At 33.9% G+C, this 15,937-nt stretch overlaps 1 protein-coding gene across 4 annotated transcripts in view; it reads right to left on the bottom strand.

Moving 5' to 3' along the window:
* The window catches only part of KIF6 (kinesin family member 6), a 170,137-nt gene that overhangs the window by 60,602 nt on the left and 93,598 nt on the right, over positions 1-15,937 (bottom strand). The gene's annotated exons all lie outside the window — the stretch shown is intronic.

Here is a 15,937-nt window from a genome sequence, read left to right on the forward strand (position 1 = left end):
AAAGAAAGAAAGAAAGAAAGAAAGAAAGAAAGAAAGAAAGAAAGAAACTACTTCAGAATAAGCAAGAGACAGACATTTCACATTTATTTAACTCCTTTTTAGACAAATATAGCAAATCAGTCCAAGGGTCTTAAAAAAACGGTAGACTATGCTCTGTGGTCCACCAACAGGAAAGCATTTTTGACAAAAGATCTCTTACATGACATATTAATTCATTTTCACTTAAATTCTCTAAAGCTTGAATATTTGTGTTGTATAATTTCTCAAGACAACTTACATTTTTCATAAATAAAACTAAAATGTGAATGTTGTAAATATGCGAAATACTCTTAAGTATAAGAATATGAGGTATTTTCACAACAGCAAGCTGCACTTTGCTACTTTGTTTCTGTATTTCTTTCATTCTTCCATATTTGCCCCAAGACATGACTTAAATATTATCAGTGCTCTGGGAAGAAAAAAAAATTGGGCTCCTTTTAGTGAATCAGATGTTCACACAGTACCTACAAAAATGGCTAGTTCTTGCCTTTTAGACTTTTAACATGGTGTTTGTTCTCTTTTGTGCACCACAAATAAGACCTATTTGCCCTTTTTGACCCCCCCCCTTTTTTTTTTCAGGATCACTCCAGAAAAGTATGATAGTTTGTGTTATTTACCAGTTATCACTGCTGAATGATCTACAGATACAAGAAATCATGTATCTGTATTATTATTAACAAAAAAATTCAAAGGCAACTCACAAGTCTGCCTTCCTGCTTCAGAGCTATCAAGAGTCCCACATCCACTGTGTAAACTTTCCTGGAATTTTGCTGTGCAAGAGTTTTTGTGCCAATGGACCAATGTTACCAATAACATATAATGTTTGCAAATTATTTTCATGGCTAGCTACTTTGCAGTTTTTGTGTAAGCAGGGATGACACGTATTAACAAAGCATACATAAACAGATGTTGGGCTATGCAATACTAGCATGCTACACCTTGTTGGAGTCCAGCTGAGTTCACATGAAAAAAAAACTGCATTTTATAGTCACTCCAGAATATATTCTGCTGTCGTTGTACTTTTCCTTTACGACTACTTTCCACTGAGTGCTGTGAGATTTTTGTGGTGTAAGATAGTGTTTACAGTGAAGGCTGGTAACACAGACTAAGAGTTAGGGTTCAATAATCAGTAGAAGTTTTAAAAACTCTTCATTCAAAATATAGCAGAAAAAAATGCCCTCTGTTTCAGTCAGAAGAATCAACACATCTGTTACTAATTTAAAAATTTTGAGTTGAAAATAGAACCACCAGGAATGTTTGAATGGCAAAGCATGCAGAAATGCTCCACCCTTTTTGAATAAGAAAATCAAAGAAAGATACAGTGCAGTTTTGCTGCTGTGTGATCCAAAAGAGCAAGAGGATTTAGGAAAATATATTTTTCTGTGATAATGACCTGAGAAGATAATGTTCATGTTTTATGCTCACCGTGAAGAAAAATAAGTCAGCTTTGGAAGCAGAATTTTATAGCATATACACCCCATCACTAGCACTAATTTTAATATGCAGCCTGAGCTGACCCTCTAGAATTACTTTTTTTTTTTTTTTTTTCAGAAAAAGTTTGTATTAAGTGCAGAAAGCCTTAATGAAGTTCACAGCTGAGCTTAAAATAAACAGTGAAACACCCTTATTCATATGTAATACTGCAATGAAAAGTATTTAACCCTTCTGAAAATGCTTTGCCTTTGAGTTTAAGTAAAAATTGGATTTAGATTTGGAAAACAAAAACTTATGATGCTTACAGTTTCTTCCAGGCAGAAATGCATTGACTAAAATTAATCTGATAACAGCTTTCCCCTATTACATTAAGTGGCAGCAGAATTGTACAGGTACAGCTTAAAAAAAACATTCAAAAATAGATCTCCAGAATTCTTGGCAAATTTTCCAGTGTGTACAGTCCATTTTAAGAAAATACTGAAGTGTATGGAATAGGAAACAATCACATTCTGAAAATGGTATCTCAGGAAAGAAGCTTAAAAAGAACCATTAAGTTTTTATCTCAGCATAATATGAACATAAAACAGCTACAGAATGAATGCTGCAGCCTGTGGGCTTTGGTGGAGATATTTAGGATGATAATAAGGGAATACAGCAATGTTAGTAGTAAAAGACTGCAAGAAACATTGGAAGCTTGATGGAGTGGTGGTGTTTTCATTCTGCTCAGTAAAGATTATTCCTTCTGCATGCTTGATATATTTTCAATCATGCTGTTAACATTTCCTTAAATGACCTATAATTTCATAAAGTAATGTTGTCTTCTTTCAGATGGCCTCCAAATGCAAACACACACTAAAATTATTGGCATGCTGTCTCTCCTAAGCCTAATTCAAACAAATAAGCTACATGTTCTTTTAAAACAAGGCTCTATTGACTTTTCAGTTTTTCTCTAGCTGTAAACTGATATATATTTATAACACTATATGTAATAATGATATGAATAAAAGCAGAATTGAGAAGAAAACATTGATGATAGCACATTGTTGGCAAGGTTTTCAAACAGTTCAGCTAAAACTATTAGTCTCATAGAAAACATTTTCATTTGCTTTTATGGGCAAAATAATTTTTCCTCTCCTTCTTTAACACTGTAGCATAGTGTTACAAAATAAATGTTTAAAAATTCTTATCTAAGGAAGAATCATCATATCCTACAGGGAGAGAACCAGGAAGCACATGTCATCAAGTCATTACAATGTGAACTGGAATAATCATTATCATTAAACTAATTCAGATAATCAGAAAATATATATATATATATATATATTTTTTTTTTGCAATTGCATTCATGAAATCCCAGTTGGCAGGGTTGCATTAAAAGTGATCTATTTTGCATCATTTGTTTTTTCCATTTTACTGTCAAATTGTGTAAATTGGCTTTAATGTTCAAACACTCAGAAATGTGACATCTACAGCAAACTCATCATTCACTGCAAATTCAAAGAGCACAAATTTGAAAAAAATAATATTTGATCCACATCCTGAATTTGAATGTTTAAGAATGTTCTCATTAAAGGTTTGATTTCAGTCTGTACTCCTATCCAGTGTACTACCCCAAGCTGTATATTAAACAAAAAACATTTCATTGAAAGGGATTAGTCCTGGAAATTACAATCATCCCTCTGACCCTGGTAAGTCAGAGAGCAGAATCACAATGACTGCTCACAAGCCCTGACCTAGAGCAACAAGAGCCGAAATGACCAAGAAATAGAAAACATATTGTAGTATTCATTAACAGGTTAAACACCTGAAAATTGTAATAATTCAAAATACACTGAGCAAAAATGTAATAATTTTGGAGGTGACATAAAAAAATCAAAGGGATTCCAAAACTCAGTCATACACCTATGGCATTTATAAGCCTACATATCAGAAAAGAACCCAGCAAACATTATGCACCTTCTTCTATCCCTAGGGTAATTTATTTTACACTGTTATATATATAAATGCTATTTACAGCCATCCTAAATAACACACAAAGCCTCTCAAACTCTAAATGGGAAAATAAGTAAAAGGAACATGTAGGGTATGGTGTGGCACAAATGCTCAAATGCCAGGAGAGAAATTATCCCAATTTGTAAGTACTAGACTGTTTTTAAAGACTTTATTTTAGTGATTTTTTCATAAACCTTTCAAGAGTACCCTATCTAGAAGTCACACTTTGAGACTGCTAGTCTAGACACCTTCTTTTTTTGGTTTGTTTGTTGATAAAGATCTTATTGTTTAAAGGGAGAAGACCTACATAAAATTTAGTGCATAAAACCCACAGAAAATATTTACATCACTCTAGTAAAGTCTGGAAAACTGTATCACACAGTAGTATGAAATAATTATCTTCTGTGTCAGAAGAATCACGGTATCCCCTCACAACCCCAACTGGTAGCCAGATTTTGGTCCTGGTATAAGAGTTTCAAGGGAATTGTAGTGGCCCTCATGGCACAGGCTGTTAGTTTAACCTACAAAAAGAATTGGAAACAACTCTCCAGGAGAGAAGAATCAAAGCTGCAATTTGAGTTGTTCTGAGGAAGGAACATTAAGACTGTGTTAACAAAAGCAAACTCTTGGGAATAGCTGTTCTGACTCTTCACAGACCATGTATTCTCATGAGAAAGGCATCTGTCCACTCTTCTGCCCACATATCTGTTTTGTAAAAACTACTATGTCACAGTAGAAGACGTTATTTTTTCATCCTTACCAAGTATTCTGTCTGCCAATAATTGCCAACTCTTTCACTGAAATCAAGAAGAGCAAAATGTCCCCTTGGCTCAAAGAAAGCTCTCATTTGAGAGCTTGTCTTGTTTGAAGAATTTCAGGATGGTGGCTATTGTGAATCGCAACTCTTATGAACTTCTCATTCTTATGAAGAACAACTCTCATTCTTATGAAGAACATTCCAATGGTCAACATGTTCTTGCTGTTACCTGTTTCCACTTATAATCAAATATGAACAAAGGAATTGTGGGTACTTTCAAATGAAACTAAGGACAAATTTAAGTCTTTATAATACAACTAAGGGCTTTGCATGTAAGGAAACTAAGTATTTGCATGCAAGCGCATTTCACTACATTTTTATCAGGATCCCTCAAGATATCATGGCCAGCTGTTCAGAAAGAAAAAAAAGTAGCTGTTACAGAGCTTGGAAATAATGAATCAACAAAAAATAAATACTGAAAAATTGGAAAATAAACCCTAAGACAATATACAATGAATACTTTCCTGCTGTAAAGCTCAGCTAAATTCATCATGATGAGCATGTGCATTACATATGACTACCTTCATCAGACTGTACTTCAAAAATGGGAAAGACATAAAACAGGGTTGCTCATGGTACCCGTGCAGCGTTGAACATCAAAATATAGTCTTTGGGAAATTTAAAGCCTCCAAAGAAAAACAGAATATTCACACTCAATGAATTAAATAAGACCATGCGATAATTTAATTTCTCTGGCTCAGGAGTTTGTTTTGTTCATTTACAGGGAAGAAGAGGGTAAAACGAACAGTTTTTTGAATTTGACTATATTTACTGTGATAGTGCACATTGATCCAGAAGGTCAGACTGCACTGCACAAGTGAAAATATTCACTGTGCAATTAACTCACTGCAGCTTGAGTTAATTGGTGTGGAGGTCATTTACTTAGGCATCATTTTATCAACATAAAGATAATTGATGGATAATTGACAAACTATTCTTTATATATATTTCTGTATTGAAATATTTGTTAGCCAGCAGTTCACCGCTAAATGAGACAATGCAAATACCTAACAGCAAACAACAAACTTGTACAGAAGTATGGGGACACAGAGACAAGGACCATTACAAGTACTGCAATATATGCTGTTAGAGGATATGTGATGACTAAAATTTGGATTTAATTAAGATAACCAAAACAAAAGAAATATTACATAGAATTTTGTAAAAATCAATTTTTAAAAGGTCTATGTATTAATAAATACTATAAGACTAGTAAGGCAAATATCAAAATGCGTATCAAAAACAAAGGTTAAATTAAGTGTAAAATTAATTTAAAATAAGATAAAATTGATTATTTTGCAGTTCACCAAGATAATAGATAATAGAAAACCACCAATAACAGAACTCCAAATAACACATGATACCTGAATCTAATCATGATTTTTTTTAACTTTTGTTATTTTAAGAAATATCAGGAAAAAACAAAGGTAAGAAAAATAGTTTTCATATTAACCCACTGTATCATTTAATAGGTCAAATTTTGCAACAAAAGCCACTTGATCTTAAATGGCAAATGACAGCCAAAAATCCAGTTTTAGGCTCCTTATTGACATGTGGTAAATCTGATACCAAATTGAACCTTAGAGTGATCTCAATGCAAAAGGATTGAAACTATTGAAATCTTTTTCCTTTATTTTCCTCGTCAGGAAAATAAGAATACTAGTTTGCCTTCCTTGTCAAATGTTGCAAAGCACAATGCTATTGAGAATTACAGGATAAAGGAAAACTGTTAATAAAAATAAATTGTCATCAACTATTCTCATGATAGAACAAATTTTTTTCTAGGATGTCTTATTCTTGGTTACCAGGACCATTTTGCACTGATTCTATTTCTGTTACAGGCTCTAATAATTTCTCAGATGACAAGGCATGGCTTCAATGTCCTGTAGAATATCTGCACCAACATTAAGGATTCATGACATGCCTACTTTTGTGTTACTTAGTCATGCTTTTGTTTGTTCTTTAAAGAGCCAACAGCCAGCAGAGTTACCAGATCCAAAGTTGGAGCAGAGTTCTGTGAGGGTGCAGAAACTGAGAAACAGAGGCTGCTTAGCATGAACAAAATGTTTGCAGATATCAACAGTGAGGAACGAAGTAGTGTATCTATTGATAATAACCAGCTTTTCTCATGTTCTGATATCAACATTACTACAGAAATATTTTTACTTTTTAAACATTTCTTTTGTGATGGCTTGCATGTTTCAAAGACAAAAAAATAGATATTTTTCAGCTATAATTTACAATCATTTTCTTCTTTCAAGCTGCCTGTGAGGTCATATCTCATTTTATAATATATACACACATTGGAAATCCTTAATTAGTAGGTACAAAGAGAGGAGAAATGAAGCGTGGTAGGTTTGGCAGAAGCTCAGGGAGTGGATACAAAGGAAAATAAGAAGTCAAACCCACAAGAGCTTTAGGAGACCCACCCAATGGTGCTGCCACATCTAAATAAATAAGATTCATTTTTGTCTATGCTGGAATTACAAATCTCAGGTAAATTCTGATAAAAAAAGGACATATACTACTTTTCTCAGTTTGCATTAAAAACAGTACATTATAAATAGAATGTGCTTTTTCCCCTCTTTGTGGGAGTCTAAATCTGCTCCCTTCAACAGCTGATGGAGTTGCAAAAATTTTACTAAAATAAGACAGGGCCATTGTTTTAGGATGTTGTGATTCTCATCTCTGATTTTGGTTGCAAGTACTTTTTTAATTACAGCTGTGCTGCAATGTTCTCTTCAAATTCTTTTGGAAGTCTTAGTAAGGTAAATTGATTTTTTTCCAAGACTCTATCTTGCACCTTCATATAATTTATTGCAACTCAAATCGAATATTAGTTACTGTACCACCTGCATTTATGCACGTAAATAATTCAGATATTTACTTATGTTGGTGTCTGGAAGCTGTAATTAAAAAAAAAAAAAAAAAAAGGAGAACATTAACTTCTACTCTTTTTTTAATAGGCTTAAGAAAGAGAAATTACTTCCATCTAATAATTCATTGGGTTAATGAGCTTAATATAATGCAAGATTGAACTGAACACCTATCTAAGATCATTTGTTAATCAGCCAAGAAACATGATGTTTGGAAAAAAATAACTTTCTCTCTGCTTCTCTGGCAAAAGACAAAAGTACAGAATTTAAGAGGCACTGAAATATATAAAACCCAAAAGAAGGAGGAATAAAATTAATCCCCGCTTAGATATTTATAACCTAAACAATAAACCAGTGGACAAGATCTTGATGAAAGTTAACACCATGCCTCAGCATGTAGAAGGCACATCTTCAACAAGATGCTGAGTTTACTTGATTCTGAACTTTCTTGTTTAACTTTCAAAAATAGGGATCAGAGATGTATGTAAGGTGTTATTGTATTAAGCTGTTTTTTTGTTGTATCCTCTAATAATTATGATCTGTATCAAATATGATGCAGGCAACCAGTGCAACCTACCTTAACACAGCATAAGAACAAAACAGCTACAACAGAGAGAAATCTTACATTGGACACTGCAGACTATGAAAAAGCTAGAAAAGCATATATAACCATAGAAGGAAAATTCTATGCTATATAAAACGTGCAAGTTTTTTTTTATTACAATTATTAACACCGTTTGGAAGAACGTTTTCTAATAACTTGATTTACCTATCAACTTTAGACTACTGTTTTTAAGATGAAGATTTCAGTTAAGTAAAACCAAATTAAATGTATATGTTTTGACATTACTCACACATTTGCCATGTTGCAGTAGCAACAATGTTTGCTGCTTCTGTTTTAGACTGGAAAACAGGCTTTTATGTTCAAAAGTTTGTCTGCCTTTTTTGACTACACCAGTATGTCTAAAAAAAGATAGAATACTCTCATTAAAATTTACCTCCTCTACATATTTTAGGGAGCTTTGAGTGATAGATACTGTATTTAAAATCTCATTTTCCTTATATCTTTCACAATTTTAGAAAAATGACTGAATTGTGGGATAAGAATATTTTAAGAGCTTTACCAAATGACAGCCTATATCAATGGAGCCATGACAGTTTGGACCAAAAGCAAGTGAAGCTTTTTGTTAGGCACATCTGTAGAGATCTGCATGTATTTTTGGTGTCTCGAGAACTGGCCCCACCACCAATCTTGCCGGTAACACCATAAACCACAAAAGAGGCGTATTTCATTTTCAGAGCAGTTCAACAGAGGAAAAATGACTTGTTATAAACATCAATCTGGTTTTGGAATCTTACTTTACTTTTAATTCCACATTATATTTTAGCTTTATTCTTTGTTAAGATACTGAGGTTTTCTGAATCCAGTATGTTCTACATCTGTGGAACACAAGAAAAAATTGTCTCTGGTGGGTATGCCATCAATTAGCACCAGTTTGGGGCTATTTTATAGATTTCAGATTATTAAGTGCAGGAGCTGTTCTATAACAAAGTTGTTTGTTAATTTTCAGCAGGAACACTTTAGCACTAAAAAGTGGGGTGTGCTTACACAGGATATTGAGAGAAGAAACCATGACAGATGCTCTGTGGTAAGCTGTCTTCTCACCAGTCAACATTCTAAATTAACTAATTTTAAAATTTGGTATCTATTGACATCCAATATGAATGTTACCAACCTCATTGTTTGTTCCTTTTGGCAGCTGAAAATTAGATATTAAGAAGTGAATAAAACTTATGTGCAAAAGAATTAACTTTGATTCTTCTGTTGAAGCGTTACTGGAGTTTTCCCCTCAGAATTAACTTGATAGTCTCTTGTGTGCCCACATACAGATTTTAAAGTTATCAGGCATGCTGTTCCGAGCAATGACCACACTAAATTTCATGTACTCTCCTCCTGAAGAGTACATCATCTCCCCTCCTGAACAAGACCTGTAACCATTACATTACAAAAATCATCCCTTCTTTCTCATGCCATTGCTGATGTTCTAAATAACAGTGGTCAATACAGTCAATGTATATAGACTATTCTCCAAATAAACACACAAAACCAGTCCTTCAGGAAATTTAACTAATATTCTCAAAACCGAGGACTTCTAGGCATATGATAAATTCTGCTGGATGAGCAGTGAGGACGATTACAGTATAGTCAAAATGTGAGTTCTGGGCATATGTAACAGCAGAAGTTTTCTGTGGAATTGAAGATATTGTAACTCTCGTATTACAGTAGGGGTGCATTTTAGTGGGCCTAAGTCTGGATTTGTCCCCAAGCAGTTAGTAGAGCATTTGGTAGTAGTTAGTACTAGTACCTGAAATACATATACGTATATATATATATTTACATATATACATATTATAAATATATATACACTAATACATATTTCCACTTTTATCTGTAATAGTTATGAGATAGGAAACAGAATAGAAAAGGAGGAGATCAATATTATACATAAAAACAAATTGGATAACTTATTTCCTGAATTTTCACTTCAGCTTTTCAAAAATTTATCACATTGCTCTTAGAAAACTTGTGGCTACTTTTCCATTATTTTGGACTTTTTTCATCTGTTAAAAGCTTTTAAATTATTTTAAAAACACTTTTGTCCATATATGTTTTATTTTGAAGGAAAAAAAATCTGTTTTCTTGAAAGACTGAATTATAAAGGAAACACTAAATCTTGGCAAATGGGGGTTGGGGAGGGGAGAGGAGGAAAATATTCTGAATGCTCTGAATGCTATATACATCTTTTTGTAACACAGCCTTGCCAAACAAAAGCATGTGTACATGCCACCAGTCCAGAAGTTTGAGGAGGTTTAAATAAAGCCGTAATTTTCATTTTTAATAAAGCACTTTGATGAATGCCTTTATTCATTTTTAAACTTTTACGAAAATCCTACTACTCAATAAAAAATAGGATAAAGCACAGCAAATAGCTGATTTAAGTCCCTTTTTGCTGATAATAATGACAAATAGAAAACATATTACATTTTTTGAACAGAATTATGCAATACATTAGAATATTTGAAGTAAACAGGTGTAAAAATAAACCCTTCAGAAAGAGATTTCTTCAGCAGAAAGATGAATTTTAACTTGGACATTCTTTAGATGCCATAGAAAGTTCACATAAGTTCACGTGGTTTTGAGTTATGGCCATTAACAATCAGTCTGCAATAAGAGAAATCCTGGCTCCTTGAAAATACTGTTAAATTAATAAAAGTAGAAAGCATTTTAAGTATTAACAATCCTTGTGACAATAAACTTGTGACACAAAGGAGGCTAAGAGTATCCTGGGCTGCACTGGGCAAAGTACACCAGCAGGTCAAGGGATAGGATCTTTCCCCTCTATTCAGCACTGGTGAGGCCACACCTGGACTTCTGTGTCCAGTCCTGGGCTCCCAAGTACCAGAGACATGGACAAACCGGAGAGAGTCCAATGAAGGGCCACAAAGATGATTAAGGAACTGGAGAACCTCTCCCGTGAAAAAAGGCTGGGAGAACACAAACTGTTTAGGCTAGGAGAGAGATGGCTCGAGGGGGGATCTCATCACCGTACATAAAAACTTAAGTGAGGATGCAATAAAGATGAACACAGGACAAGAGGAAATGAGCACAAACTGGAGCCCACTAGAACACAGGAGACTCTCCCTGAGCATCAAGAAACACATTTTTAGTGTGAGGGTGACCAAGCGCTGTCACAGATTGCCCAGAGAGGCTGTGGAATCTCCTTCCTTAGCAATATTCAAAAGCTGCCTGGACATGGTCCTGGACAACCTGTCCTAGTTGGACTTGCTTGAGCAGTGGGGTTAGACAAGATCATCCCCTCCAATCCCAATCATCCCCAGACATCCACTCCAATCCCAATCATTCTGTGATTCTGTGACCTTGGTCATCAAGTCCAGCCTGTATCCATAAAGGATCCTAAATAGTAGACACACAGACCAGAAGCAGCCAAGAATTCCAAAATATTCTATCAAAAAACTTTAAATTTTAGTTAGGCTGCATCAAATCCTTGAAGTTACCATATACCATAGGGAAAAAAAAAAAAAAAAAAAAAAAAAGATGGCCCTAATGTCTTAAATTTCTATGAAACATGCTTAGTCCTATACAGAAAAGTCTTGATCCTGAACCTGGCAATTTCTTTTATTTATGAATGAGTCCAGCACACTAAAAAGGCATAAGATATGCTTCTCATAAAAGACCAGAAGAAACAAGGTATGAAACAAGGCTGAGCATTCCAACAAATCAAAAAGGGTAAGATCAATGCAAAAACCACAAAAGACTAATCACATCTTTCAACATTCTCTCAGAGACATCGAATTGAGCCCTAAAATATTCACACCTACAGGCTTATTTGTAACTACAAGATCATTTCTTTACTACCATATGATTCTTTTTACAATCTTATAATACAAAAATAAAATAAAATAATAAATTCTCATCTCTGCTGTCCTGCTTGGAAAGTTGTTTTCAAATGACCCACCTGTGATTGTTACAAACCTTCTAATTAATTGTTTCAGAATATTCATTACCATTTCATATGGATGTGATATTTTATAATCAATATTACCATTTGCCACATGTGATTTCTTTCTGTTTGGTATTTACTCCAAATAGTTTCATAATTCATAAATATATCCCCCTGCAACTTTCATTTAAAATAGGAAAATGTTTATCTTCCTGTTTTAAAACATTTCTACTTTCTTAAAAAGCCTCTTCACTGCCACTGATTCATTTTGATTTCTTTGTTTCTTACAAGGTGCCTAAATGAAAACACCACTAAGTGAAATCTTACTCAGGACCAGTTAATTGAGCTAATAAGTAACAGCTCTTTTATTAGACCTGAACTCATGACTTTGCAGCGAGTGTTAATTGATTTAATTTCATTTTGTTTACTCTAATCCACAAAATCACGTATTCCTTCCTGCAAAATGATTCTTTTGTCTTTAGTAAATGCAATACCTCCAATGTTAAAACACTTACAAATTTAATAAATACATACCTTGTTCTTGTGCTAAACTCAGTAATTAAAACAGAAAACAGCTGCTCTGTAGGGCAACTGAAGAACTAGTAACAACCTTTCCCCACCCTCATAACTATCCTTCCAACAACATATTGTGATATCCTGTTTCTTCATCTAATTAAAAACTGTTTTACCAACCCTGTCATAGTCATGCTTAATTGCAGTTTGCTATGCAGCAATATATCAAATACTTGGCTTAAACCTAGACAGATTTAGTCTGCTGCAAGACCCTTGTCCAAGCTCTCAGGTTAGTTGGCTAAACTCTACTCTTGATAAAATAGTTTTAAAAATATTTTATCTCATTTACCTCTTGATTACACTTTCCTTTATAATCTGTTCCAAGATCATTATTTAGGAGGCCACTGGTGAGTGTTCCACTTTTGAGCTAGAAGATGTGGTTGCCCAAATATACTTCTTTACTTTGTGAACAATGGTAAGAAACAGTGCTATTCCTTGGTCATATAGCACCACCATAAAATTAAGGTTCATTTGGGTGCCATATGCAACTTCTTTCAGTGTTAGAAACTGAGGATTGCCTTTCAGAGTAGACAGTGTAAATTTCACTTCCCCACCAAAGACATTAATTTCCATCAATTTATTTGAATTACAAACAGATAACCTTACATTACCTTTATAAACATTCTTTGTTGAAAACTGGCACAAAATATCCAGTTTATAGTCAGTAACTACATTGTTTTTAATCTTCAAGCCATTCTTAGTAAGTAGTGGCAATAATTCTTCTTTAATCATTTCTTGGGTTAAATACCAGTAGCAAAAATAAATAATAATAATAATAATAAAAGTTTTCCACTTGCTTTAGTTTCTTTTGCAAGCTTTGATTTGAACACACTCATCCTCTTTTTTTTTTTTTTAAAAAAAAAACAAAACTTTCTGTCTGGGACGCAACTTTCTCTAATAATAAAGAAAATTAAGTTTGGTGGGATTGGAAGAAAGTTCTTTCAATGGATTCAATGCTCAGGGTTCAATGATCAGTTTTCATGATAGAGAAATTTAAGCAGGAGGGGCCCCCTGAAATAGTTAATGGATGACCTCATTTGTGTTTATCCTGATCACTGCTTATTTGGAGAGCAACATGTATACAGCCAAGAACAAAGGTATGATCCTGAAAACATAACAGAAGTCACATTGAAGATATATGTTACAAGTGGACATCATGAAGTGCTTTATAATGTACTGGGAAAACAAAATTTCTTTGAAATTCTAGATTCTGCTACTGAACATTCCTAGGCAATCTCCATTATCATTTGAATTTGAAATAGGTTTGGTTGTGCATCATGTAAGAGGTAATTTTGGGCCTCTGTAACTGAACTGTCACTTGGGAAAAGCAACCCCATTCCTACCTGATTCAGATTAGTTACTATCTTACGGGATGGATTACCTGAGCTAATTTAAGGTTTTGGATTATGCTTCTCAAATCTCTCTGACAATTGAACAAAATATAACTTCTTCTCAAATTAATACTATCCCCTTCTGGTTACTATAAATTATTTACATTTGTGGTGCTGTGTTGGGAAATAGAAGACAAATAAAAACTGTGTTTTTGTGGAAGTGCACATCATTGCAATTACAACTATCTCGTGAATTATTTTCTTCTTTCATTTTGTTTAGTCTTGTTACTCCTGCTATTCAAAGCATACTAGTATTAAAGCAAGAGTGTGGCTCTATAATACTAATATTGCCAAAGATAAAGCAGACATACTGGAGGGCTAGAAAAAGAAAGGTCCACTGGATAATGCACCAATAAAGAACCTTGCACTTTAACATATAAATCTGTGTACTTCCAGAAAGCTCTTGTGCAATTCACACACCATCTCCAAATAAAAAATGTAATATAAAAGTCCTTTACTGATAGCCTTTCTGGGGACAATTATATGTTACCAGGCACCAAGCCTTCCCATTACTGGGGGACATAAAGTGGGTAGATGTCTTCTTAAAAATCATAGTTCTGTAAATCTTACTCAACTGAAAATAAAATATGTAGAAAATTGTTCCAGCAAATGAAGAATACATTACTGGTTTTGACCAAGAAAGTTTTTGACAAGTCAAAATTTTTAATGCATAAACATATCCTTGCCACATGGAAACTCCAGCCACAGATGCATATCACAGTTTTGCTTTGTGCTCATTAAAGAATTTTGCTCTTGTAGTTTCACAGAAGAAAATGTTCTGATAAAAATTTCCACTCATCTCCACTCCTTTGACACACTGGCTAGCAGAATCATTCATGTGAGCTATCCCTAACTGATTTTAGTCAAAATTTGTTTTAAATAGCCAATCTTTGCTAATCTAATAAAATACAGAGAGGCGAATAGGACAGAAGCAGGAGGTCTGGCAATTAAAAGCAGTCAGGGATAGTCACAGCAGATGGAGAAGGGGATGTGTCTATAAAATCAAGGAAAGCTGTGAGCAGAAGCCATATGTTGGACATAAGTTGGACTGCATGGAAGAGAAATAAACTCCAGCTGTATGCTTCTTTTGCTATTCTTTCAAAATGGCTCTGGCTCAAGAAATTCTAGGACAGATCTGTGGCTTTCTTTACATAGTAGTTTACAGGCAGATTAAAAAATATTAAATACAGCTTTGCATTTTAATACAAAATACAGTCAGACTCTACCAATATATCAATCTGTGCAGAGAAACAATCTTTTACACTGTATGGAAATATTGCTTTTATCACTAAATGCAATAATTGGCAACAACAACAAAAGACAAAAATTGAAAAATATGTTAGACTGAAATATTGTCCAAAGTACTTCCATGTAATGAATGCCACAAAAAGATTAGGACCATCCACCAAGTATTGGAGTTCCACGTGTCAGCAGCAGGGTTGATACAAGGATTGTTTTGAATGCAACACTGACTTTGAAATTTCCTTTCAGCTGGGGCTATCATTATTATAGTTTGTTACTTTCTGAACAAAATGATGGGTTTGGGGACAGAAGGACAGAATACAGCCTGGAATTTGCATGTTCAGGAAGACTGATAGTTTATTGCATTTGTTTTTTTGTATACTTGATCTTGTTTTACTAGTTAATAAGTTAATACCTCTTCTGTTTAACAGGGTGATAGCTTTTTTTTTTTTTTAATTATTATTATTTTATTTTTAAACGTCTCTCTGCCATCTTAGGCCTTAGTGAGGTTATTTGTCTTTCAGGCTATATAAATTAATAAGAAATTAATGCTTGTTATGGAATATGTGCTTACATGCTTCTAAGTTCCTAATGTGACAATAGAGATCGTATCATCTGACTGCATGCACTGATATCTCATTTTAGGTACCTCTGTTTGGTATGACAGCATCTTCGCCCTGGAAGAATTGCAGCAGAGATTAAAAATTGTTATTCTAAAGCCACAGCACAACTGAAGAAGGTTAACTGTGTAGATGTTCTATTTTCTTTGTGTTGATACATAATACATAGAATACTCAATACATGTAACTTCCTGTTTCAGAACAGGTCTAAAACTGAATTAATAAAAAATAAAGAAATAAAGAAAGGAAACTAAATGTTTGTGAGTGTTTGAGTGATGGAGAATGGAAGGAAGTTGCATTAAAGTGTTGTCAGAGTCAATTGGATTACCACACATTCCTGTCTGTCACCTAAATGCCTCTTAAAGCTTGTGTGAAATAAACCTTGGACTTGTAACTATAAGAACAAGCATGTAAGCACAAAATGATATGA

This window comes from Oxyura jamaicensis, chromosome 3 (assembly GCF_011077185.1).
Source record: "Oxyura jamaicensis isolate SHBP4307 breed ruddy duck chromosome 3, BPBGC_Ojam_1.0, whole genome shotgun sequence".
Lineage (NCBI taxonomy): Eukaryota > Metazoa > Chordata > Aves > Anseriformes > Anatidae > Oxyura > Oxyura jamaicensis.